The sequence below is a fragment of the Scyliorhinus torazame genome, chromosome 3, assembly GCF_047496885.1.
Source record: "Scyliorhinus torazame isolate Kashiwa2021f chromosome 3, sScyTor2.1, whole genome shotgun sequence".
In the NCBI taxonomy this organism is placed as follows: domain Eukaryota; kingdom Metazoa; phylum Chordata; class Chondrichthyes; order Carcharhiniformes; family Scyliorhinidae; genus Scyliorhinus; species Scyliorhinus torazame.
In genome coordinates, this window is record NC_092709.1 from 144,773,733 (window position 1) to 144,799,107 (window position 25,375).

Genomic DNA, 25,375 nt, shown 5'->3' on the forward strand with positions numbered 1-25,375 from the left:
GTCGTGTTCTCCCCCTCCACCTGTCCCTTTCCCCGGGGGTTGTAGCTGGTAGTCCTGCTCGAGGCAATGCCCTTACCGAGCAGGTACTGACGCAGCTCATTGCTCATAAATGAGGAGCCCCGGTCACTGTGGACGTAAGTGGGGAAACCGAACAGGGTGAAGATGCTGTGCAGAGCCTTAATGACAGTGGCCGCGGTCATGTCGGGGCATGGTATGGCAAAGGGGAAACGGGAATATTCATCAACGACGTTAAGAAAATACGCGTTGCGGTCAGTGGAGGGGAGGGGCCCTTTGAAATCGATGCTGATGCGCTCAAAGGGCCGGGATGCCTTCACCAGGTGGGCCTTGTCTGGCCGATAGAAGTGCAGCTTACACTCCGCGCAGACTTGGCAGTCCCTGGTCATGGCCCTGACCTCCTCGGTGGAGTAGGGCAGGTTGCGGGCCTTGATGAGGTGGAGAAGCCGGGTGATCCCCGGGTGACAGAGATCATTGTGGAGGGCCCGGAGTCGGTCATCTTGCGGCTGGCGCATGAAATGAAATGAAATGAAAATCGCTTATTGTCACAAGTAGGCTTCAATGAAGTTACTGTGAAAAGCCCCTAGTCGCCACATTCCGGCGCCTGTTTGGGGAGGCTGGTACAGGAATTGAACCGTGCTGCTGGCCTGCCTTGGTCTGCTTTAAAAGCCAGCGATTTAGCCCAGTGTGCTAAACCAGCCCCTAAAATGAAAATCGCTTATTGTCACAAGTAGGCTTCAAATGAAGTTACTGTGAAACGCCCCTAGTCGTCACATTCCGGCGCCTGTTTGGGGAGGCTGTTACGGGAATCGAACCGTGCTGCTGGCCTGCCTTGGTCTGCTTTCAAAGCCAGCGATTTAGCCCTGTGCTAAACAGCCCCTCATGTGCTGCGGGAGAGGGCATCTGGGGGCTCATTGAGCTTCCCGGGATGATACACAATATCGTAATTATAGGTGGAGAGTTCGATCCTCCACCTCAAGATTTTATCATTCTTGATCTTGCCCCGCTGTGTATTGTTGAACATGAAGGCTACCGACCGTTGGTCGATGACGAGGGTGAACCTCCTGCCAACCAGGTAGTGCCTCCAATGCTGCACAGCTTCCACAATGGCTTGAGCTTCTTTTTCGACTGAGGGGTGTCGAATCTCGGAGGCGTTGAGGGTACGGGAAAAAAAAGCTACGGGCCTGTCTGCCTGGTTAAGGGTAGCGGCCAGGGCGACATCTGCCGCGTCGCTCTCCACCTGGAAGGGGATGGACTCGTCCACCACGTGCATCGCGGCTTTGGTAATATCTGCTTTGATGCGGCTGAAGGCCAGGCGGGCCTCAGTCCTCAGGGGGAAGATGGTGGCTTTGATAAGGGGGCGGGCTTTGTCCGCATAGTTGGGGACCCACTGGGCATAATATGAAAAGAACCCGAGGCATCTTTTCAGGGCCTTAGGGCAGTGGGGGAGGGGGAGTTGCAGGAGGGGCGCATGCGGTCGGGGTCGGGCCCTAGGACTCCGTTTTCCACGACATAGCCGAGGATGGCCAGTCGGGTTGTGCGGAAAACGCATTTCTCCTTGTTATAGGTGAGATTGAGGGCTTGGGCGGTTTGGAGAAACTTTTGAAGGTTGGCGTCGTGGTCCTGCTAATCATGGCCGCAGATGGTGACGTTGTCCAAGTACGGAAATGTGGCCCACAGCCCGTACTGGTCCACCATTCGGTCCATCGTTCTTTGGAAGACCAAGACCCCATTGGTGACGCCGAAGGGGACCCGGAGGAAGTGGAAGAGGCGGGCATCTGCCTCAAACGCCGTGTAGTGGCGGTCTTCCGGGCAGATTGGAAGCTGGTGGTATGCGGACTTCAAATCTACCGTAGAGAACACCCGGTAATGTGCAATCTGATTCACCATGTCCGCTATCCGGGGAAGGGGGTACGCATCGAGGTGCGTGTACCGGTTTATGGTTTGGCTGTAGTCTACAACCATCCGGTTCTTTTCCCCGGTCCTGACGACCACCACTTGGGCTCTCCAGGGGCTTTTACTGGCCTCGATAATCCCCTTCCTCAAGAGCCGCTGGACCTCCGACTTGATAAAAGTCCTGTCCTGGGCACTGTACCGCCTGCTCCTGGTGGCTACGGGTTTACAGTCGGCAGTGAGGTTCGCGAAGAGTGGGGGAGGGGCGACCTTAAGGTTCGCGAGGCTACATACGGTGAGAGGGGGTAGGGGCCCGCCGAATTTCAGGGTCAGGTTCCTGAGGTTACACTGGAAGTCCAGTCCTAACAGGAGAGGAGCGCAGAGGTCGGGGAGGACGTTTAAAATTGGTATACTCGGCGCCCTGTATTGTGAGGTTTGCGGCACAGTACCCCCGGATCTGCACTGAATGCGATCCGGAAGCGAGGGAGATTGTTTGGAATGCGGGGGAAATTTGGAGAGAACAGCGCCTTACCGTGTCTGAATGTATGAAGCTCTCCGTGCTCCCAGAGTCAAACAGGCAGGGTGTTTCGTGCCCATTAACCGGACGGTCATCATAGAGTTCCTGAGGTGCTTGGGCCGTGACTGGACGAGGGTGACAGCGCCGAGCTGCGGGTAGCCGGCGTGGTCGGAGGTGGTGGGGCGGTCCCAAGATGGCGGCCCCCATGAGTCGCATGTGTCGGGTAGGGTTAAAGATGGCTGCCCCAGGGCAGCACGGTGGCGCAGTGGTAGCACTGCAGTCTCACGGAGCCGAGGTCCCAGGTTCGGTCCCAGGTTCGGCTCTGGGTCACTGTCCATGTGGAGTTTGCACATTCTCCCCGTGTTTGCGTGGGTTTCGCCCCCACAACCCAAAAATGTGCAAGGTAGGTGGATTGAACACGCTAAATTGCCCCTTAATTGGAAAAAATGAAGTGGGTACTCTAAATTTTTTTTTTTTTGAAAGATGGCTGCCCCCATGGACAGCACGAGGCTGATGACGTGTCCGAAGGGGGCAGTACCGGCAGGCATGCAGCCACACTGCGGGGTCTGCGGGCCTGCGAGTCTGAAAGTCGAGCCTGTGATTTAAGAGCTTTGGATCTGGCCACGCAGACTTTGGCAAAGTGTCCTTTCTTGCCGCAGTCGCTACAGGTCGTGTTCTGAGCCGGGCAACGTTGCCTGAGGTGCTGGTTCTGTCCGAAGAAATAGCAGGGCAGTCCCCCCGGGTTGGGCGGGCAGCTGCGCGGCTCAGGCCTGGGACACCCTCTGGTCAGGTGTCCACGAGAGGATTGCGTGGTCGGAGGGGAAAGCATTGAGACTCTGAAACGCTACTTCTAAGGAGGTGGATAGTTTTACCGTCTCTTCTTGGTCGAGGGCACCCTTTTCGAGCAGGCGCTGTCTGACGCAGTTGGACCGGCATCCAGCCACATAGGTGTCCCGGATGGCGAGTTCCATATATGCAAGGCCGTGACGTCCTTGTAGTTGCAGTTTCGAGCGAGTCCCTTCAGATTGCGTAGGTATTCCTCCAGCGATTCCCCGGAGCGTTGACGACGAGTGGTGAGGAGATGCCGCACGAATACTTCGTTCACCGGCCTCACGTACTGCCTTTTCAGGATCACGACCGCGTCTGCATACGTGGTCGCTTCCTCGATCTGCACAGAGATTCTGTGGCTCACCCAGGGTGGAGGAGACTCAGTTTCTGTTCCTCGGTGATGGTGGGCGAGGAGGAGGCGGCGAGGTAGGCCTCAAAACAGCGGAGCCAGTGCGAAAAATTCCTTTGGCTTCAGCTGCCTGTGGGTCGAGTTCCAGTCGATCAGGTTTGAGGCTGCTTCCAGAGCGATATTGTAGCTGATTAAATTGATGCGACCATCAATTCACACGAGACGAAGAGTTGAAGTGAACAGTGGTTTTAATCAGCTAGAACTGTGCCTGCCTGCGACTGCTCTGTACTGAGTGCCGCCTACAGGCTGCAGCTCTATATACTTCCCCCGAGGGGGCGGAGCCACAGGCGGAGCCCACAAGGGCATCAACATAATACAATACCATGTAATGCAATTACAATGGTGAATGGTAGCAGTAATACATTCACCACACTGGTGGTACGCGGACTTCAAGTCAACTGTGGAGAAGACTCAATACTGAGCAATCTGATTGACCATGTCAGATATGCGGGGGAGGGGGTACGTATCGAGCTGCTTGTACCGGTTGATGGTCTGACTGTAGTCGATGACCATCTGGTGCTTCTCCCCAGTCTTGACGACCACCACTTGGGCTCTCCAGGGGCTGTTACTAGCCTCAATGATCCCCTCTCGTAGGAGTTGCTGGACCGCCGACCTGATAAAGGTCCTATCCCGGGCACTGTATCGTCTGCTCCTAGTAGCGACGGGTTTACAGTCCGGGGTGAGGTTAGCGAAGAGCGAGGGTGGGGCGACCTTAAGGGCCGCAAGGCTACAGACGGTGAGGGGGGGCAGGGGTCCATCAAACTCTAAAGTAAGGCTTTGGAGGTGGCACTGGAAGTCGAGCCCCAGTAATAGGGCAGCGCAGAGATGGAGAAGGACGTAGAGTTTGAAGTTAGTGTACTCTATGCCTTGTACAGTAAGGGTCGCGACACAGTACCCCCGGATTTCTACTGCATGTGACCCGGAAGCCAGGGAGATTTTCTGGGTCGCGGGTAAGATTGGGAGGGAGCAGTGCCTTACAGTATCTGGATGTATGAAGCTGTCTGTGCTCCCGGAGTCGAAAAGGCAGGCCGTCTCATGCCCGTTGATCCGGACGGTCATTGTAGATTTAGTGAGGTGATGAGGCCAGGACTGGTCGAGTGTGATGGAGGCGAGCTTCGGAAGGTGATGGGTAGGCCGGTTGGAGGTAGTGGCGGCCAGCGTACGATTGGGGGAGCAGGGCTCCCGGGAGGCTGCGGAGTGGTCCCAAGATGGTGGCCCCCATGGGCCGCTCGTGGCTGGTGGCATCAGAGATGGCGTCAAAGATGGCGGCCCCATGGGTTGCGCGTGGCGGGTGAAGCACAAAATGGCATTAAAGATGGCGGCCCCCATGGGTCGCACGTGGCGGCTGAAATCGAAGATGGCGGCGCCCACGGGTCACACATGGCTGGTGGCGCGGCAGCTGGGGGCGGCCCTGACAGGCAGCAGGCAGCGCTGCTGGGCCTAGAAGCTTTAGGAAGAGATCGGGCCTGGCAGGCTTTCGCAAAGTGGCCCTTTCTCTCACACCCGCTGCAAGTCGCGTTCCGTGCAGGGCAGCGTTGTCTGGGATGATTACCCTGGCCGCAAAAGTAGCACTTCGGGCTTCCGGCGCTGGCGGGCTGCTGCGCAGCACAGGCTTGCACCGCGCCCGGGTCGGATGATGGCAGCGCCCACGAGGTCCACGAGGGTGCCGCGCGGTCGGAGGTGTAGGCCTCCATATTCTGGAAGGCCACCTCCAGCGAGTTTGAGAGCTGCACTGTCTCTGGGAGGCTGAGTGTACCCCCTTCTAGCAATCACTGGCGGATGTAGTTTGATTTCATGCCTGCGACATAAGCGTCCTTGATCAACAGCTCTGCGTGTTGGGTAGCCGATACCGCCTGGCAGTCACAGCTCCGGCAGAGTACCGCAAGGCACACAGGAATTCTGCTAGTAATTCCCCAGGGCGTTGTTGTCTCGTGACGAGAAGGTGCCTAGCATACACGTCGTTCACAGACTTAACATAGTGTCCCTTCAGTAGCATTATCGCCTCCGTATACGAGGGGGCGTCCCTGATGAGAAAAAAGACTTGCGGTCTCACCCGTGCGTGGAGGATCTGCGTCTTTTGGAGGTCGGTGAAGTGTTCGGTGAAGGATCCAAGGTACGCTTCGAAGCAGCTTAGCCAGTGCTCGAATGTTGCAGTGGCGTCGGCTGCCTGTGGGTCCAGCTCCAGGCGATCAGGCTTGAGCGACAAATTCATATTAGATGTTCAGTGTATTAAATTGATATGCCATCAATGAACACTCAACAAGTGGTGAACGTAACTGAGGCTTTAATACACTAAACAGAAAGCCTCCTGGATACTCCTGTTTATCGATGGTGGTTCAATCAAGACCGACTTTGTCTGACCAGCCATCAGCTCATTAAGGAGTCTGATGGCTTCTTTTGTCTGTCCTTTGTCCTGCTGCAAAGCTGGTCATTTGTGTCTTGACGTTTGTTACATATTCATAGACTTGGAGTGGGTAATCAAAGTCCATATTTCAATAACAGATCTATGCTTTGACTTGAGTGTTTTTGCAGCCAGTATGGATTCCAGCCAGGGTTTCATGAGGCAGTTTCTGTTCCCGGTCCATGTGCATCTCCTCAGCCTCCCTTCAGTACCACACCAATATAATTTCTTATAATAGACTTGATGTCATCTTTAACCAAGAAAACAATTCCGCCTTCTGTTCCATCCTGCCTATCCTTTTGAAATACTAAGTACCCTTGGACATTTAACTCCCGGTCCTGTTCCTCTGCAACCATGTTTCAGTGATCCCCTCTAATTCATACCCATTTGTCTCTATTTGTGCTGTCAGCTCATTGACCTTATTCTGAATACTGTGCGCATTTAGGGACAAGGGGTTGGATTCTTGGTTTTGGAGGAAAACTGGTGTAAAACAGCCACCGATTTCCCGTTTTGCTGGGAGCTAGCAGGGAGACCGCATAGAGCTCGCAGCTCCAGCTGCCGATATGACCCTCAGCATTTCCAGTTCCAAGGCTCCACATGCGCACGGCGGCGACCTACAGCTGCCGTGCCATGCTCTGTGGCGGACCCAGCTCACGGACCTGGCCGGCTAAAGTAGTGCCCCCCTTCGGCCACTCGCGTGCCCCGGACCACCCGCTCACAGTGCCCCCAGCCCCGAACGAAGCCCCCCCTGCCCACGGATCAGCCTTCCCCCGACGGTGGTGGCCCCGGACTGCAGCCGCCATGCCGAGGTCACGAACGGTGTGCGGACACGTAATTCATGCCGTTGGCAACTCGGCCGGTCAGGGATGGAACATCGCGGAGCGGGCCTCAGGCAATGGCCTGAGGCCGTGGATAATCAGCGTGGCATACTCCTAGAGTACGCCGCTTTTCATGGGGCGGAGAATTCAAAACCTGGCGCCGTTCCTGATATGGGAATCAAAATGGATTCTCTGCCCCGTCGCCGAACGTGATTTTGGTGTCGGGGAGCAGAGAATCCAGCCCAAGGTTTTAAAATATGTTCGACTGAATTGTCTTTCCCTGGCTGGACTTTCTTGTGCACTATGTTTTTCACACATTCTGACCTCCTTCATTAATCTCTGATAACACTCAGCCTCATCCCCAACTTTCACTCACCCAGTCACTTTACATTTTAATTTATGATGTTTTCTTACCCCTCCGTAGTTGTTAGACTGGCCCTGCCTGTTCATCCTATCAACCTCTACCGTCTACTCACATACTGACCTGCTGCTTTGGTTCCTATTAATCATTATATTTCTTGTAGTTTTCTCCTTCGCTTCCCCCCCATTTGCTAGTTTAAAGTTCTTGTGACCAACCTATTTATCCTTCCCACCAGAACACTGGTCCCAGATCGGTTCAGGTGGAGACCGTCCCAATGGTACAGATCCCTCCTGTCCCAATACTTACGATCTCTGCTGGATCTATAGATGCGAAGTAAGGCAGAATACTGTTCAACTCTAATGTTTCATCACCACCCACTTTAGGGTGCCCTGCCCACATTGTTAAGTCAAAAGATGAAGAAGTGTCACCAACTTCAGTACTATTCCCTCGCATGATTCAAGACATGAGGGAGTAAAGTACAAAATGCATGAATGCGTCGATTTAGCTGAATTTAACAGTTGGTTGAAATCAATTCAGATGAAAATATTGAGCTCCCTTCACAGAAATCTTCACTGGATGGAAAGCAGGGAATCCAATCAATGCTGCAACTGGATTGAGGGAAATTAGGCTTCTGTACACTTACTTTTCTCCAGCATCTCCACATAGCTCAGTCTTTCCTTGGCTTCATAGAATGTGGTGCATCACCGTTTTCTCAGAGTTTCCACGTCTCAGATAAAAACTTACCCAATATAAAATAAATGCTGAAAAACAGTCCTTCATGAGTTGATTGATGTACCCTGTTCAGCGGTTTCCACAAAATAAACTGTGTCTGAAGAGATTAATATAGGGACGGGAAATGAGTGTCAGTGTTATCAGCAGTGTCACCACAAAGAATATATTAATAAAACTATTATTTAACATTATCATTGTTGTGTGCTGCGTTCCTCATTACGGAACTGAGTAAATCCGCCACATGTTGACATATGTCTAATTTCCTCGACAGAATAAACACTGAGAAGAATTTCTATATGATGTTTGCGGGACTCATTTACTCTGGATAGTCTGAAATCAGCACTACTTCTCTTCCAGTTTCAGTATTATTGGATTTTTACAAAAAATCCACTTAGCTTTAGAGCCATAGAGATTTTACAGCACAGAAAAGAGGCCCTTCAGCCCATTGTGTCTGCGCCAGCCATCAAGCATTTATCTATCCTAATCCTTTTTCCAGCACTTGGTCTGTAGCCTTGTATACTATAGTGTTTCAAGTGCTCATCTAAATGCTTCTTAAATGTTGTGAGGGTTCCTGCCTCTACTCTCTTTCAGGCAGAGAGTTCCAAATTGGCACCATCTTCTGAGTGAAAATGTTTTTCCTCAAATTCTCTAAATCTCCTGCTCCTTACCTTAAATATCTCCCCCAGTTATTGACCCTTCCGCTAAGGGGAAAAGTCCCTTTCTTTCTCCCCTATTTATGTCCCTCATAATTTTGTACACCTTGACCATGTCCGCCCCCAGCCTTCTCTGCATTAAGGGAAACAGCACCAACCTAGCCAGCCTCTCTTCATAGCTGAAACACCCCAGCCCAGACAACATCCTTGTGAATCTCCTCTACACCCTTTCTCGTGCAATCACATCTTTCCTATAGTTTGCCGATCAGATCTGCACATAGGACTTCAGCTGTGGCCTAATGAGCATTTTATACAGCTCCATCACATCCTCCCTGTTCTTATATTCTCTCCTTTGGCTAATGAAGGCAAGTATCCCATATGCCTTCTTAACTATCTTATCTACCTGTCCTGCCTTCAGGGATTTAAGGACATGCACCCCAAGATTACTCTGCTCCTTTGTACTTCCTAGGGTTGTACCATTAACTGTATATTCTCTTGCCTTGTTAGTCCTCCCCCTTTCTGTAAGTTTCTCATTTTTATTCTGGTGCAGTTGTAATTAGTAATTTGCATGTATCATAGTTCCTACGAATTATGATTTGGCCGATATGAATAAAACACTAAAGTTACAGCCGATCAAGCCAGGGTTACATTCTGCGATCTGACTGTCCAGAAGTATCAACTGGAATCATAACACTTGGGAACAGTTTAAATTCTAAAATTTAAATTTAAATTAAATTAATTCACAAATTTAGAATAAAATACAAGTATCAGTAATAGTCATGAGACTACCAGATTGTCATAAACACCCATCTGGTACACTAATGTCTTTCAGGGAAGAAATCTGCCATCCTCACCCAGTCTGGCCTATATGTGACTCCAGATTCACAGCAACATGGTTGACTTTTAACTGCCCTTGGAAGCCACTCAATTTGTCAAATGACCACAAGGATATAAATCACATTCACAGGGGCAATAAATGTTGGTCTTGCCAGTGACACTCACATCTCAAGGATGATTTATATATTTTTAAAAATTACAACTGTGGCCTGCAGTTTGAAACATATACCCAATGGCGAAAGAGAAATGCACTTACCAACTCAAAGAGTCAATCCCTATCCAAATTCCACCATCAAGTGTTCTAAACCATGCCCACCAATAGTTAGCACAAGTTGCCATGAACCTTTAACATGATGATTTCAGGTGGGTCTGAGTGTATGCTTTCAGTGATAATGAGGGAGGGACTTTACAGCTGCACCTGATTCTTTCTTAATCCACTTCCCAAAGCAGACCCAGATTTGACCCTTGACCCGAGCTGAGTTAGCTCATCTCACAAAGGTGCTAAAGTTGGCCTCTGGATCAGGCAGGGAAAAGTCCTCAATTTCCTGGAATTCCACAATATTCAATGAGACTGGCAGAAACAAAAAAAGATGGACAGAAGAAAAAGTGGATCAGGGCGCATACCAGCTAGGCAGGGATACCCCATGGAGCTGAAGAGCTCAGCAACCCATATAGACTGAGAGAATGATTTACCAGATTAACAGAGCGAGAGGAATCAGTAATGTTTTTATTGAGGATTGGGTGATGACAGGGAGTGTACCAATGGAAAGTGAACCATTTACAATTAGCTACCATGGAGGCCTCACAAATGCCCTTGAAACTGTAGTTACCTTTGAGGTACACTTCAATTTCTCTAATCATACTTCTCCCCCACACACAGTACAATGCCAAACAACATTTGACACTGTGACCATGGTGCATTATTGCTCCCTGACCTTCCTGCAGCAGGAGACAATTGATCTTGCCATTCTTCACCAATGCCTCTCAACTATGTAGCTCAGTGGGAATGCTTTCATTTGATCCTACTGTTAACTATCCAATCATTTGAAGTTCATCAAAGTGAGCACCAAATACCTGCATCACAGAGCCGAGGTTATCACCTGGCACATCATTCGTAATGGTGGTCATCATCCTGCTGTATACAGCACCGTCGAGGCGTCCCCTCACTCACCAACAAAACCACCACTGCAAGCTGGGTCCCACACCATTCATCTCTGACTGCCCCAATCAATCGAGGATTCTCTCGGATTCAGCTCGGCTGTTTACCACCAAACTCCAGCCAGGATCATCCAGGGACATAGTGCAAGACATATATCCCCAAAAAAGATATATCCCCCGCTCACATCATGTGACCCCCCCCCCTCCTGAGGGGAGAGTTCATTGGAAGTATAAAATTATGAGAGGCCTAGATAGAGTGAATAGAAATGGCGGCAAGGTGGCATAGTGGTTAGCACTGCTGCCTCACAATGCCGGGGACCCGGCTTAGATTCCAGCCTTGGGTGATAGTCTGGTGAAGTTTGCACATACTACCCATGTCTGCGTGGGTTTCCTCCGGGCACTCCGATTTCTTCCCACAGTCCAAAGATGTTCAGATTAGGTGGATTGGCCATATTAAACTGCCCCTTAGTGTCCAAAGAAGTGTAGTTTAGGTGGGGTTACAGATATAGGCTAGGAGAGCGGGGCTAGGTAAAGTGCTCTTTCAGAGGATCGGTGCAGACTCGATGGGTCAAATGGCCTCCTTCTGCACTGTAGAGATTTTATTGACCTATTCCTGTAATGTAGTGAACAAAACTGTATGCTATACTCTAGTTGCAATCAAATTCATGTTTTATAGAGTTCTAGCCTAACTTTTCTACTCTTATACACTGTACTTTGTTCACAGGCATGATTTTTAAAGCCAGGAACTTTGATTTAATCTTTTTGCAGGCAATTGGTAATGAAGAAATATTGAGATAAGATGCCTTGATCTGCTTTCAGTGATATTTCTCTCTCCAGGTAATTGCAGAATTTTCAGTGGTGACACAAAACCAAAGCAAAATCCCTCTTACAATCTTATCTCTGTAAAAGCTTTATTTCAGCTAAGAAGGCCGATGATGATAATATTTATCTATCTGTCATCAGATCTTTGAACAGTGCATGTATTCTTTTGAATTGGGGCTTAATCGGCGTCGTGGATATGGCAATTGCTTTTTTTAAATAAACATTTTATTGAGGTATTTTTGGTATTGTAACAACAACAAAATAAACAATGTACATGAAACTATAAACATAGTGCAAAAGCCGTCTCCCTTCCTTACAGGTCCCACCTTTATTAACCCCCTACTCTAAGCTAAACTAAGCCCCCACCCCCTTCTGCTGACAATTAATTTTCCGCGAAGAAGTCGACGAACGGTTGCCATCTCCGGGCGAACCCTAACAGTGACCCTCTCAAGGCAAACTTGATTTTCTCCAAACAGAGAAAGCTAGCCATGTCCGATAGCCAGGTCTCCAACTTCAGGGGCTTTGAGTCCCTCCAAGCTAATAGTATCCATCTGTGGGCTACCAGGGAAGCAAAGGTTCGAACGTTTGCCTCTTTCTCCTCCTGGATTCACAAGCCTTCTGACACCCCTAAAATCGCCACCTCTGGTCTCAGTGCCACCCTTGTTTTTAACACCGTAGACATGACATCTGCAAACCCATGCCAAAATCCCCTAAGCTTCAGACATGTCCAGAACATGTGGACATGGTTCGCTGGTCCTCCAGCACATTTTGCACACCTGTTTTCCACCCCAAAGAATCTGCTCATCCGGGCCACTGTTATGTGAGCCCGATGAACGACCTTGAATTGTATCAGGCTGAGCCTGGCACATGTTGCGGATGCGTTGACTCTACTCAACGCGTCCGCCCATAAGACCATCCTCTATGTCTCCTCTCAGATCCTCCTCCCACTTGCGCTTCAGCTCCTCGGTCTGCGTCTCCTCTGACCCCATAAGTTCCTTGTAAATGTCAGAGACGCTCCCTTCTCCTACCCACCCTCTAGAAACTACCCTGTCCTGAATCCCCCTTAGCGGTAGGAGCTGGAAGGTTGACAGCTGTTTACGAAGGAAGTCCCGCACCTGCAGACACCTGAATTTGTTTCCCCTCGCCAACCCAAACTTCTCCTCCAGCGCCCTCATACTTGGTAAGCTCCCCTCTATAAACTTGTCCCCCATCCTCTCAATCCCTGCTCTCCGCCATATCCAGAACCTCCCATCCATACTTCCCAGGGAAAACTGTTGAATATTACAGATTGGGGACCAGACCGATGCTCCCTCTGCTCCCACATATCTCCTTCATTGCCCCCAGACTCTCAGGGCTGCCACCACCACGGGGCTGGTGGAGTACCATGCCAGCGGGAACGGCAGAGGCGCAGTTAACAACGCCCTCAGACTGGTGCCCTTGCATGAAGCTGCCTCCATACGCACCCATGCCGACCCCTCCCCCACTTCCTGATCATGTCTATATTCGCCGCCCAGTAATAGTTACTAAAATTTGTCAGCGCCAACCCGTCCTCTCCCCGAATCCGCTCAAGCATTACCTTCCTTACTCGCGGGGTCTTGCCCACCCAAACGAGGCCAGTGATCACTTTGTTGACCCGTTTAAAAAAGGATCGCGGAATAAAGATAGGGAGACACTAAATCTCGGGAGGCCCGTCATCTTCACCATCTGTACCCTCCCAGCCAGTGACAACGGAAGCGTTTCCCATCTCCGAAAATCGTCCTTCATTTGGTCTACTAGTCGGGCCAGATTTAATTTATGCAGCCGGTCCCATTCCCGCACCACTTGAATGCCTAGGTACCTGAAGCTTCCCCCTACTAATCTAAACGGCAGCTCCCCCAATCGCCTCTCCAGTCCCCTCGCCTGGACCGCAAACATCTCCCTTTTCCCCATATTTAGCTTATACCCCGAAAACCGGCCAAATTCCCCATGAATCCTCATGATTTCTTCCATCCCCTCTTTTGGGTCCGATACATACAGAAGCAGGCCGTCTGCATAGAGCGAGACTCTGTGTTCCACCCTCCCCGGACCAGCCCCTTCCAGCCCTTTGAGGCTCTCAGAACAATTGCCAACGGCTCTATAGCTAGCGCGATCAACAGTGGGGAGAGGTGGCATCCCTGTCTCGTTCCCCGGTGCAGTCTAAAATAGCCCGATGTTGTCCTATTCGTCTGTATGCTTGCCACAGGAGCCTGATACAGCAATCTGACCCAGTCAATAAAGCCCCGCCCAAATCCGAACCGTCCCAGTACCTCCCACAGATAATCTCATTCTACTCGATCAAAAGCCTTTTCTGCATCCATTGCGATCACTAGCTCCACCTCCCTACCTTCCGGGGACATCATGATCACGTTTAACAACCTTCTTACATTGGCCACCAACTGCCTACCCTTAACAAACCCCGTCTGGTCCTCCCCAATAACGTCCGGAACACAATCCTCAATCCTGGAGGACAAACTTTTGGCCAGCAATTTGGCATCCACATTCAACAGGGATATCGGCCTGTAGGACCCACACAGCTCCGGGTTCTTGTCCCGCTTCAGAATCAGCAAAACCGTGGCCTGTGACATCGTCGGGGGCAGCACCCCTCTTTCCCTTGCCTCATTGAACATCCTCATTAACACCAGCCCCAATATCCCAGAGAACATTTTATAAAACTCCACTGGGTACCCGTCCGGCCCCAGGGCTTTACCCGACTGCATGGCCTTCAGACCCTCCACTATCTCTTCCAACCCGATCGGGGCCCCCAGCCCTTCTACCAGCTCCCCGTCAACCTTTGGGAAATTCAGCCCCTCCAAGAAGTGCCTCATCCCCTCCGGCCCCGTAGGGGATTCCGACCTGTACAGTCTACTGTAGAAATCCCTAAACACCTTATTCACACCTGCTGATCTCCAACCAGAATCCCATCTCTGTCATTTACTTTCCCTACCTCCCTGGCTACCTCCCTCTTTCTAAGCTGCTGTGCAAGCATTCTGCTGGCCTTCTCTCCATGCTCATAGATCACCCCCATCGCCTTTCTCACCCGAACTCTGCCTGCAGCCTCCGCTGTTCCCTTAAAAGCCCTGCCTCTGGGGTCTCCACATACCTCCTATCGATCTATAGTCTCTCCTTTATCAGTCGGTCTGTCTCTGCCCTGTCCACCTTCTCCCTATGGGCCCGTATCGAGATCAGCTCCCCTCTGACCACCGCCTTTAGTGCTTCCCAGACTACCGCTGCTGAAATTTCCCCCGTATCGTTGACCTGCAGGTAGTTCTGAATACATTTCCTCAGCCGCTCGCACACCCCTTCGTCAGCCAAAAGTCCCACATCCAACCTCCATTGCGGGCGTTGGTTACTGTCTTTACTAACCTGCAGGTCAACCCAGTGTGGAGCATGGTCTGAGATTGTGATCGCCGAGTACCCCGTGTCCACCACCCCTGCCAGTAAGGCCCTGCTCAAAATAAAGAAATCAATCCGGGAGTACACTTTATGCACGTGTGAGGAGAATTCCTTCACCCTCGGCTGCCCAAATCTCCATGAATCCACCCCCCTCATCTGCTCCATGAACCCTTTTAGTTCCTTTGCCATTGCTGGCACCCTGCCCGTTTTCGAGCTTCACCGGTCCAAGCCAGGGTCAATAACTGTGTTGAAGTCCCCTCCCATGACCAACCTGTGCGAGTCCAGGTCCAGTATCTTCCCCAGCATCCTCTTTATAAACTCCACATCATCCCAATTTGGTGCATACACATTTACTAATACCACCTGCACCCCCTCCAGTTTCCCACGGACCATAATGTACCAAGCTCCCACATCCGAGACTATTCTACCCGCGTCAAACACCATCCGCTTATTGATCAGGATCGCGACCCCTCTAGTTTTTGAGTCTAGTCCCGAGTGAAAGACCTGACTGACCCAGCCTTTCCTCAATCTAATCTGATCAGTTACTCTAAGGTGCGTCTCCTGCAACATTACCACGTCCGCCTTCAGTCCCCTAAGATGCGCGAACACACGTGCCCTCTTGACCGGCCCATTTAACCCTCGAACATTCCAGGTGATCAGCCTAGTTGGGGGGCTCATTGCCCCCCCATTCGCCGATCAGCCATCCCCTTTTTCACCCGCCTCCAGCTCATGCTCCGCGCCTCTACCGGTCCGCCCCCAGGCAGCCTCTGCCCCCAACTTCCTCTCTGTCTCTTAGCCCAAATCCCTCTCTCGTCAGCAGAACATTAACCTCCTCCCGCCCTAGTAACAACACTCTGTAACCCAACCACTTTAATAAACCAAACATATGCACCCCGCCCCCCCCCCCCCCCCCCCCCCACTGCGCTTCCATGAGCTAGCCTGCCCAGCTAGCTTGGTGGCCCCCATCCCTGGCGCCGGATAGTCTCCCATCTATTGTTCCCTCCCCACCCTCACCCCCCGCTTATACAAACATACACCAACATCAAACAATCCCCACACAATTGCCCGACAGAAAAACACCAAGATCTAAACAAGCACACCTCCATTCCCCAACAGTGCAAATGAAAACCTTAACCCACTCAGCTCTATTGCTGGCCCCAAATCAATGCAAAAGGCATTACAAACAGTTTCCCCAAATGAAAAACGAGAAACTTTTTTTTTAAAGAACTGAAAGACAAAAAAAATACAAGAACATTGTGGCAAAGTTCAAAAGTTCTCAGTCCACCACAAGTCCTTTCCTTTTCACGAAGTCCAGCACGTCCTTAAGCGACTCGAAATAAAAGTGCTGTTCCTCGTACGTGACCCAGAGGCTGGCCGGATACAACAGTCCGAACTTCACCTTTTTCTTAAAAAGAATCGACCTAATCTGGTTGAAGCCTGCTCTTCTCCTGGCCACCTCCACACTCAGGTCTTGGTCCCACTTACAGCTCCATGTCCGCTTGGCCCACTGTAGAATGCGCTCCTTTTCCAAGTACCTATGGAATCTCACCACCATTGCCCTCGGGGGTCTCCCATTCGCGGCTTCCTCGCGAGCGCTCTGTGAGCCCTGTCCACCTCCAAGGGTCGGGAGTATGTCCCCTCCCCCAGCAGCTTCTCAAACATACTCGCTATGTATGCCCCAACGGCCGCTCCTTTGGACCCCTCCGGGAGCCCAACGATTCTCAAGTTCTGCCGGTGGGACCTATTCTCTAGGTCCTCCACCTTCTCCAGGAGCCTTTTCTGCTGGTCTCGCAGCATCCCCACCTCCAACTCCACCACAGTTTGATGTTCCTCCTGCTCAGCCAGCGCCTTCTCTACTTTCTGGATCGCCCGATATTGGGCGTCCAATCTAAGCTCCAGCCGCTCAATTGACACTTTTATCGGGTCCAAGCAGTCCCGTTTCTGCTTAGCAAAGCCTTCCTGAATAACTTGCATCAGCTGCTCCATTGACCGCTGGGTCGTCAAACCAGAGGTCCAGTCCTCCGCCATGCTGTCTCCTGCTGCAGCTTCAGCCCAAACCTTCTCTGTCTTTCTGTTTCTGCCTTTATGAGCACTTCTAGTCCTTCTCTCCATGCACCGATGTGGGAATTCAGTACACAATTGCCTCTGTCATCGGTTTTACAATTCAAGTCCGGTAGAAAATCGGGGGAGAAGGTCCAAAAGTCCGACGAGAGCGGCAGCCACCAAATGTGCGACTTACTCCTTCATAGCCGCCACCGGACGTCCCCGGATATGGCAATTGTTAAAGCATTGTACAGCTCCAGGAGCTCTGTATTACTGACTCAATCCATAACCAATTATGGGCCAGAGGTTTTGTGTTTGTAAAACATGCAATACTTTTCAAACCAATAGTAATGCTAACATAAAAGTAATGTTAACCTAAAAGTGATGAACATTGAAATCTGTTGTGTCAGGTGTGTTTAAAAAAATTAAATTGACACTTTTCTGGTACGTTTTATGAACAAATGGGGCAGAGCAAATGAGAAAAATAAATCAATTTTCCAGGATCCAACATGTTAAATGCAACAGTTAAATGCAGAATACATTTTGCTTTCTGCCCATCAAGGTATCTCAGCTCTAACTCACAATACTCTCTAATACACTTACCTGACATTTTATCATTTCCGACATCAGCCATCCTATATCTTGTGGTTTGGGGAGATTAATAATTTTTCCTTAAAAACTGAACAAATCCATTAACATGGTGTACTTTCAACCAACCGGCTGGATTGAGCACTATTTGAATCTGAGTCTCATGTAAAATCTCAGTGTTTATCCCACTGTATCATCCACTCCTCTTAAGACATAGAATAAAGAGTTGTCCATCAACTCTCCGTCCATGATCATATTCCTGCTACACAAATCATTGATACATTATGACCTAAAAATGTGATAACATTCCACATTGAAATTATATTTTTCTTCAGTACTGAACCAATCTTTTCAAACTAATATAATGAAATTAGACTTCAATAATTGCTGGACATTTATCTAGCCCAGTGACAGACAGGACTCAAGTTGATTCCTGAGTTGGGAAGATAGCTTGTTTGGCGTTTTGTATATAATCAAGCAGTGTCAGCATGGCTTTATGATTGGGTAATCATGCCGTACAAATTTATTAGAATTCTTTGAGGTGGTAACAAGTAGGATAGATAAAAGGGGACCAGTAGATGTAATATACTTGGATTACCAAAAAATATTTAATAAGGTATCGCACAAAAGGCTACTTACTAAGATATGAGCCCATGGTATTGGGGGTGGTATATTAGCATGTATAAAGTATTGGCTAATAATCGAAGACAGAGAGTTGGGATAACAGGAGCAGTTTCAGGATGGCAATCCATAATTGGTGGAGTGCCACAGGGATCAGTGCTGGGTCCACAATTATTTACAATATATGCTCATGACTTGGATGAGGGAAGGGACTGTACTATTGCCAAGTCTGTGGGTGACACAAAAATAGCTAAGAAGGCAAGTGGTGAGAAAGACACAAAAAGTCTACAGAAGGATATAGACAGGTTAACTGAATGGACAAAAAACTGGCAGGTGGAATATAATGTATGGAAATGTGAAGTTATGCACTTTGATAGGAAGAATAAAGGAGCTGAATATTATTTAAATGGCAAAAGACGGGAGAAAGCTGTCGCACTGAGAGGTATTTGGGGTCCTTGAACATAAATGACAAAAAGCTAGCATGCACGTTCAGCAGGTAATTAGGAAGGCAAATGGAATGTTGGTATTTATTTCAAAGGGAATGGAGCACAAAAATAATTCTTGCTAAAACAATACAAGTTACTAGTTAGACCACAGCTGGAATACTGTTGCTCCCTTATCTGAGGAATGATATACTGGCATTGGAGCCAGTCCAGAGAAGGATCACTCGGTTGATCCCAGGTATGAGGTATTTTCTTATGAGGAGAGGTTGAGTAGGTTGTGCTTGTACTTGGAGTTTAGAAAGTCACCTTATTGAGACATATAGAATTCTCAAGCGGCTTGACAGGGTAGATGCTGAGAGGTTGTTTCACCTTGTGGGAGAGTCTAAGACCAGAGGGCATAATCTCAGAGCAAGGGATTGCACATTTAAGACAGAGATGAAGAGGAATATCTGCTCTCAGAGGGTAGTGAATCTGTGGAATTCTTTACCTCAGAGAGCTATAGAGGTTTGGTTGTTAAGTATATTCAAAGCTGAGATGGACAGGTTTTTAGTCAGCAAGGTAATCAAGGGTTATGGGGATAAGGCAGGAGAGTGGAGTTGAGGATTATTATATCAGAACAGTCATGATCCCATTGAACGACACAGCAGATGGCTTACTTCTTCGTCTATGTCTTATGGTCTCATCTGATGCCTTGATTTCATCTCTGTATGTTCCTGTCGAAGCCCCTCAATGTGTCCAGTACCTTCCCAGATGAACCTTCGCTATTCTGGTTGGTCACAAGACAGGCTCTTCCATGAGTTGGTAGGGATGTTTGTCCTATTCAGGGATGTTTTGAGGGTATCCCAAATGTGTTTCCACTGTCCTCCTGGAAATCTCCTACTGTGACCGAATTCCAAGCAGAGCAGTGTCTCAATAGGTTGGTGTCAGGCATATGAATTACAAACCTTTTGATTAGCACCTTGATGCCAGAAAAGCCGGCTTGTGTTACGATCCCAATAGATGTTATAACTGGACGGGAAGATCTCAGAATGGATCTCTGGCTCAAAAGACTGTAACTTTGATTTAAAAAAAAATAAAACTTGGAAGAACAGCACGGTAGCATAGTGATTAGCACTGTGGCTTCACAGCGCCAGGGTACCAGGTTCGATTCCCCGTTGGGTCACTGTCTGTGCGGAGTCTGCATGTTCTCCACGTGTCTGCGTGGGTTTCCTCCGGGTGCTCTGGTTTCCTCCCACAGTCCAAAGACATGCAGGTTAGGTGGATTGGCCATGCTAAATTGCCCTTAGTGTTCAAAAAGATTAGGAGGTTATTGGGTTAGGGGGATAGGGTGGAAGTGAGGGCTTATATGGGTCGGTGCAGACTCGATGGACCGAATAGCCTCCTTCTGCATTGTATTTTCGATATAACAGAGTCACAGGACTGCTAATTAGTTTTTAAAAAATGCTAACTGCCCAATTCCTTTTTTCCAATTAACGGGCAATTTAGCATGGTCAATCCACCTACCCTGCACATCTTTGGGTTGTAGGGGCGACAACCACAAAGACATGGGGAAAATATGTAAACTACACACGGACAGAGACCTGAGGCCGGGATCGAACCCAGGTCCTCGGCACAATGAGGTAGCGCTAATTTGTTTATCAAAAAGAAAATACATATATTAAACATGAAAAGATATATTATTATCCAGTACTCCTTTACTCCCCCTTATCTTAACAAATACACACAGTTTAAAAGATTAACATGGATTACAAAGTACACCTCAAGCTACAATGGTTTCATTAACACAAAGTCTCTTTCAAGTACCGTACCGGCCTCCCCGAACAGGCGCCAGAATGTGACGACTAGAGGGCTTTTCACAGTAACTTCATTGAAGTCTACTTGTGACAATAAGTGATTATTATTATTAAAATTACTATGGTCAAATACACACATTCTGCTCTGAACCCCAAATGAATATTTGTGGATTTCTCCTCAGAATCCCCAGATGATGATCACATCAGTTTCTAAACTCCGCTCCCAAATACAAGCTTTAAAATCTTTGCACAATAATTCTTTCCCTTAACGGCTTACAATCTGAAATCGAGACCAGGTTTACCAAATTACACCTTTTAACAAAGCTTCCACACCACTTTTAACAACAAATCTAGTCCAGGATTTTACACCAACCCCTTTAGGATTTCTTTGTCTTGGCGGCTATGCAAACTGTTCACAATTGCTTTAACTCCCAATTCCCAGACTGTATTAAAATTGCATCAGACATTTAATTTAGCTATGAAGTCTGGTGTCCCATTTTGAATCTGATTACGGCAATTGTCTCTTTAACTCAGAACACCTTGTTTACTCTTCTTTGAATTCTTCTCAACAATACCTTGATCTCTGTTTACTTAAAACCAGTCATCTTAAACATTCTTTCTGTCCCAATCCCTGGTTACCTGGACTGTAACTTATTTAGAAGCCTCATTGGTGGCACAGAAGCACAGTGGTTAGCTTCACAGCGCCAGGTACCCCGGTTCGATTCCTGGCTTGTGTCACTGCCTGTGAGGAGTCTGCACTTTTTCCCTGTGTCTGCATGGGTTTCCACCAGATGCTCCGGTTTCCTCCCACAAGTCCCGAAAGAAGTGCTGTTAGGTGAATTAGACATTCTGAATTCTCTCTCAGTGTACCCAAACAGGCGCCTTAGTATGGTGACTAGGGGATTTTTACAGTTACTTCATTGCAGTGTTAATGCAAGGCTACTTGTGACACTAACAAAGGTTATTATTATCATATCCAGTCTTTCTTCTGGCAGAGTTGAGAGATGTTCACTCCCTGAGGTCATGGGAGCGATTCTCCGATATTGAGGCCAAGTGTTTGCGCCATCGCGTTTCACGCGCCCAACCCACGCATGTGCAGTTGGGCCAGCTCAATCCTGCGAATGCGCAGTTGGGCCACACCATCCTGCGCATGCGCGGGGAACTTTTACGCGTGCCAGCCCCGACCCAACATGGGGTCGGTGTTCAGGGGCCGGCCACGGCGGAAAGTAGGCCAGGGGGTAGAGAGGCCGGCCCGCCGATTTGTGGGCCCCGATCGTGGGCCAGACCCTTTTGGAGGCACCCCCGGTGGAAGAGCCCCCCTCCCCCCCACAGGCCGCCCCCCGTGCGTCCTGCAGAGTTTCCGCCGGCAGCAACCAGGGGTGAACGGCGCCGGCAGGACTCTGTCGCATCGGGGCGGCCGGCTCATCCGCCGTGGCCGGCGCCGCAGCCGGCGCCGCGCCAAACGCGCCGGCCCAAATGGCGCCAATTCTCTGCACCTCGGAGAATCACGCACCGGCGCCGGGGCGTCGTGGCGCGGTTGCGGCGATTCTCCAGCCAGGCGTGGGGCTCGGAGAATCGCCCCCATGTCTCCCACTGCAAACAAATTAGCTGAACGAAAACTCAGCCTTACAAGGCCCCAGTGGCTCAGCAACACCCTCATACCTTTTATTTATTCTTCATGCCATAGCCCTTTTCAAGCACAACAGTTAGAATTTAACTAACCCTACACATAACTTACAGCTTTGTTGAGCGTGAAGTTAACTTCAGGTTTCACCCTTCCAGGCACAGAAACATTAAACACGCTTAAAACTATACCTTATGTCTCACGTCTACCAAAACAAATTTAATCCCTTAAAACTATTTTATCTCACTTCGGAGAGAATGTTGCTGATGTTGGAACCACCTTTCTTACCACTGGATTTGGAGGATTTTGTGAAGGCACTGCTGGCGGTATTTCTCCAGTGTTCTTTAAAAAAAAAATTTCGAGTACCCAATTAATCTTTTTCAATTAAGGGGCAATTTAGCGAGGCCAATCCACATACCCTGCACATCTTTGGGTTGTGGGGGCAAAACCCACGCAAACACGGGGAGAATGTGCAAACTACACACGGACAGTGACCCAGAGCCGGGATCGAACCTGGGACCGCGACGCCATGAGGCAGCAGTGCCAACCACTACGCCACCGTGCTGCCCTCTTCTCCAGTGTTCTTTGAGGTGCCTGCTGTACTTTGTCCATGTCTCTTCAGCATATAGCATGGAATCACTACTGCACACTAATACATAATCTTAGACATGGGTTTGAAACTGTTGTCCTCAAGTAATGTATTCCTCAACAAAAACAAAAAATGTTGGACAATCTCAGCAGGACTGACAGATCTTTGACAAAGAGTCATCCAGACTCAAAATGTCAGTTCCCTTTTCTCTCCACAGATGGTGTCAGACATGTTGAGATTGTCCAGTACTTTCTGGTGTTGTTTCAGATTCCAGCATCTGCAGTAATTTGCTTTTATCTATAATGTATTCCTCAGTTGGCCAGAGGCTCCGCTGGCATATTGGAGACAATGATGAATTTTGTCATCTACCTCTGACTTCATCAAGAAGAGGCTCCCAAGATATGGAATATGGTCCATATTTTCCAGGAGTCCACCATTGATCTGAATCGATAGGGAGAAGATATTTTACTGTTGGACCCTTTGCATTCTGGGTTTTTAGTGAAAGGCCCATTTTCTCATATACCACGACACACACACAACCCTGCCATGGCAATCTCTGCAAGACGTGCCAGAGCATCGACATGGGTACCACCATTACACATGAGAACACCACCCATCAGGTACGTGGTACATACTCGTGCGACTCGGCCAACATTGTCTACCTCATACGCTGCAGGAAAGGGTCCTGATGCATGGTACATTGGCGAGACCATGCAGACGCTGAGACAATGGATGAATGGACACCGCGCGACAATTGCCAGGCAGGAATGTTCCCTTCCAGTCGGGGAACACTTCAGCAGTCAAGGGCATTCAGCCTCTGATCTTCGGGTAAGCATTCTCCAAGGTGGCCTTAGGATGCGCGACAACGCAGAATCGCCGAGCAGAAACTTCCAGCCAAGTTCCGCACACATGAGTACGGCCTCAACCTTTCATCATTGGATTCATGTCGCATTACGTTCACCCCCCACCATCTGGCCTGGACTTGCAAAATCCTACCAACTGTCCTGGCTTGAGACAATTCACACCTCTTTAAACTGTGCTTATCCATCTCTCCAGTTGCTCCGTCTGGACTTGTAAAGACTTAATTACCTGCAAAGACTCGCATTCAAAGTATCGTCTTGCATAATTGACCTTGTCTTTATATATGTTTCTGGAAACCACCTCTTCATTCACCTGAGGAAGGAGCTGTGCTCCGAAAGCTCGTGATTCAAAACAAACCTGTTGGACTTGGAACCTGGTGTTGGAAGACTTCTTACTGTGCTCACCCCAGTCCAACGCTGGCATTGCCACACCATCTCATATACTTCAGACAAGTTGACAATGACCTGAAGGTCAGTTTCTGAATGTTACAATTGCTACATAATTCTCAGTAAACTAGATATGAATGACTTTCAACAATATTAGTGGACAGGTGGGCAGGGTTAATGTTGAGCACACAGCTGATAGAGTGGGCGGGGCTACGGAACCCGCGCCGTCCGTGTCGGAGCGAAGCACGTCATGCCACCGTATTGTGACGTGTTTTCGGGGTGGGACGGTGACGTGCTCCGCGGAGCCAGACCGTGGTCTCCCGGGGTGCCGAGTGATATTATGGGATGTTAGAGCAGGAGGAATGGCGCTCGGCGCGTGATTTTGAACAAACACGGTCGGTCTCCCGGTGACGAGAGTTGTGTGTGTGGTAACTGGGAGCGCCGGCTCGGGCCCAGGCACCAAGCAGGATCCTCCATGCCGCCCGCTTTCAGCTGCGAGCGGTCCCGGCAGCGGAGCCGGTGAGTTACTGAGAACGCCGTCAGCGACCCGGGTGTGTTTATGTCTGAAGGAGAGGGAGGGAGAGGTTTCATCGCTCCCTCTGGTCCTGATGTGACTGACGGCGGTGGAGGAGACCGGGGCTGCGCGACTTGCACAACTTGGGCAACACCAGCTGCTGGGTTTGAAAGTGACTGAGAGCCGATCACATCCCTTCCCGAACGGGATCCGGTGCCCCCTTCCCTCTCTCTCCTTGCCCGGGGACCGGTCCGGTACCCCTCTCGTTCCCCCTCCCCCCCCCCCCCCCCCTCCTCCATCCCCCACCCCCCCCTCTCCTCCATCCCCCACCCCCCCCTCTCCTCCATCCCCCACCCCCCCCTCTCCTCCATCCCCCACCCCCCCCTCTCCTCCATCCCCCACCCCCCCCTCTCCTCCATCCCCCACCCCCCCCCCCTCTCCTCCATCCCCCACCCCCCCCCCTCTCCTCCATCCCCCACCCCCCCCTCTCCTCCATCCCCCACCCCCCCCTCTCCTCCATCCCCCACCCCCCCCTCTCCTCCATCCCCCACCCCCCCCCTCGCCTCCATCCCCCACCCCCCCCCTCGCCTCCATCCCCCACCCCCCCCCTCTCCTCCATCCCCCACCCCCCCCCTCTCCTCCATCCCCCACCCCCCCCTCTCCTCCATCCCCCACCCCCCCCCTCTCCTCCATCCCCCACCCCCCCCCTCTCCTCCATCCCCCACCCCCCCCCTCTCCTCCATCCCCCACCCCCCCCCTCTCCTCCATCCCCCACCCCCCCCCTCTCCTCCATCCGCCACCCCCCCCCCTCTCCTCCATCCCCCACCCCCCCCCTCTCCTCCATCCCCCACCCCCCCCTCTCCTCCATCCCCCACCCCCCCCTCTCCTCCATCCCCCACCCCCCCCTCTTCTCCATCCCCCACCCCCCCCTCTTCTCCATCCCCCACCCCCCCCTCTTCTCCATCCCCCACCCCCCCCTCTTCTCCATCCCCCACCCCCCCCTCTCCTCCATCCCCCCCCCTCTCCTCCATCCCCCCCCCTCTCCTCCATCCCCCCCT

At 50.3% G+C, this 25,375-nt stretch overlaps 1 protein-coding gene across 1 annotated transcript in view; it reads left to right on the forward strand.

Moving 5' to 3' along the window:
• Positions 1-24,107: 24,107 nt before the first annotated feature.
• The window catches only part of lin54 (lin-54 DREAM MuvB core complex component), a 136,702-nt gene continuing 135,434 nt past the window's right edge, over positions 24,108-25,375 (forward strand). Inside the window, exon 1 of the mRNA XM_072496350.1 lies at positions 24,108-24,322. The gene's annotated coding sequence lies outside the window, so the exon portion shown is untranslated. The remainder of the gene's footprint in view (positions 24,323-25,375) is intronic.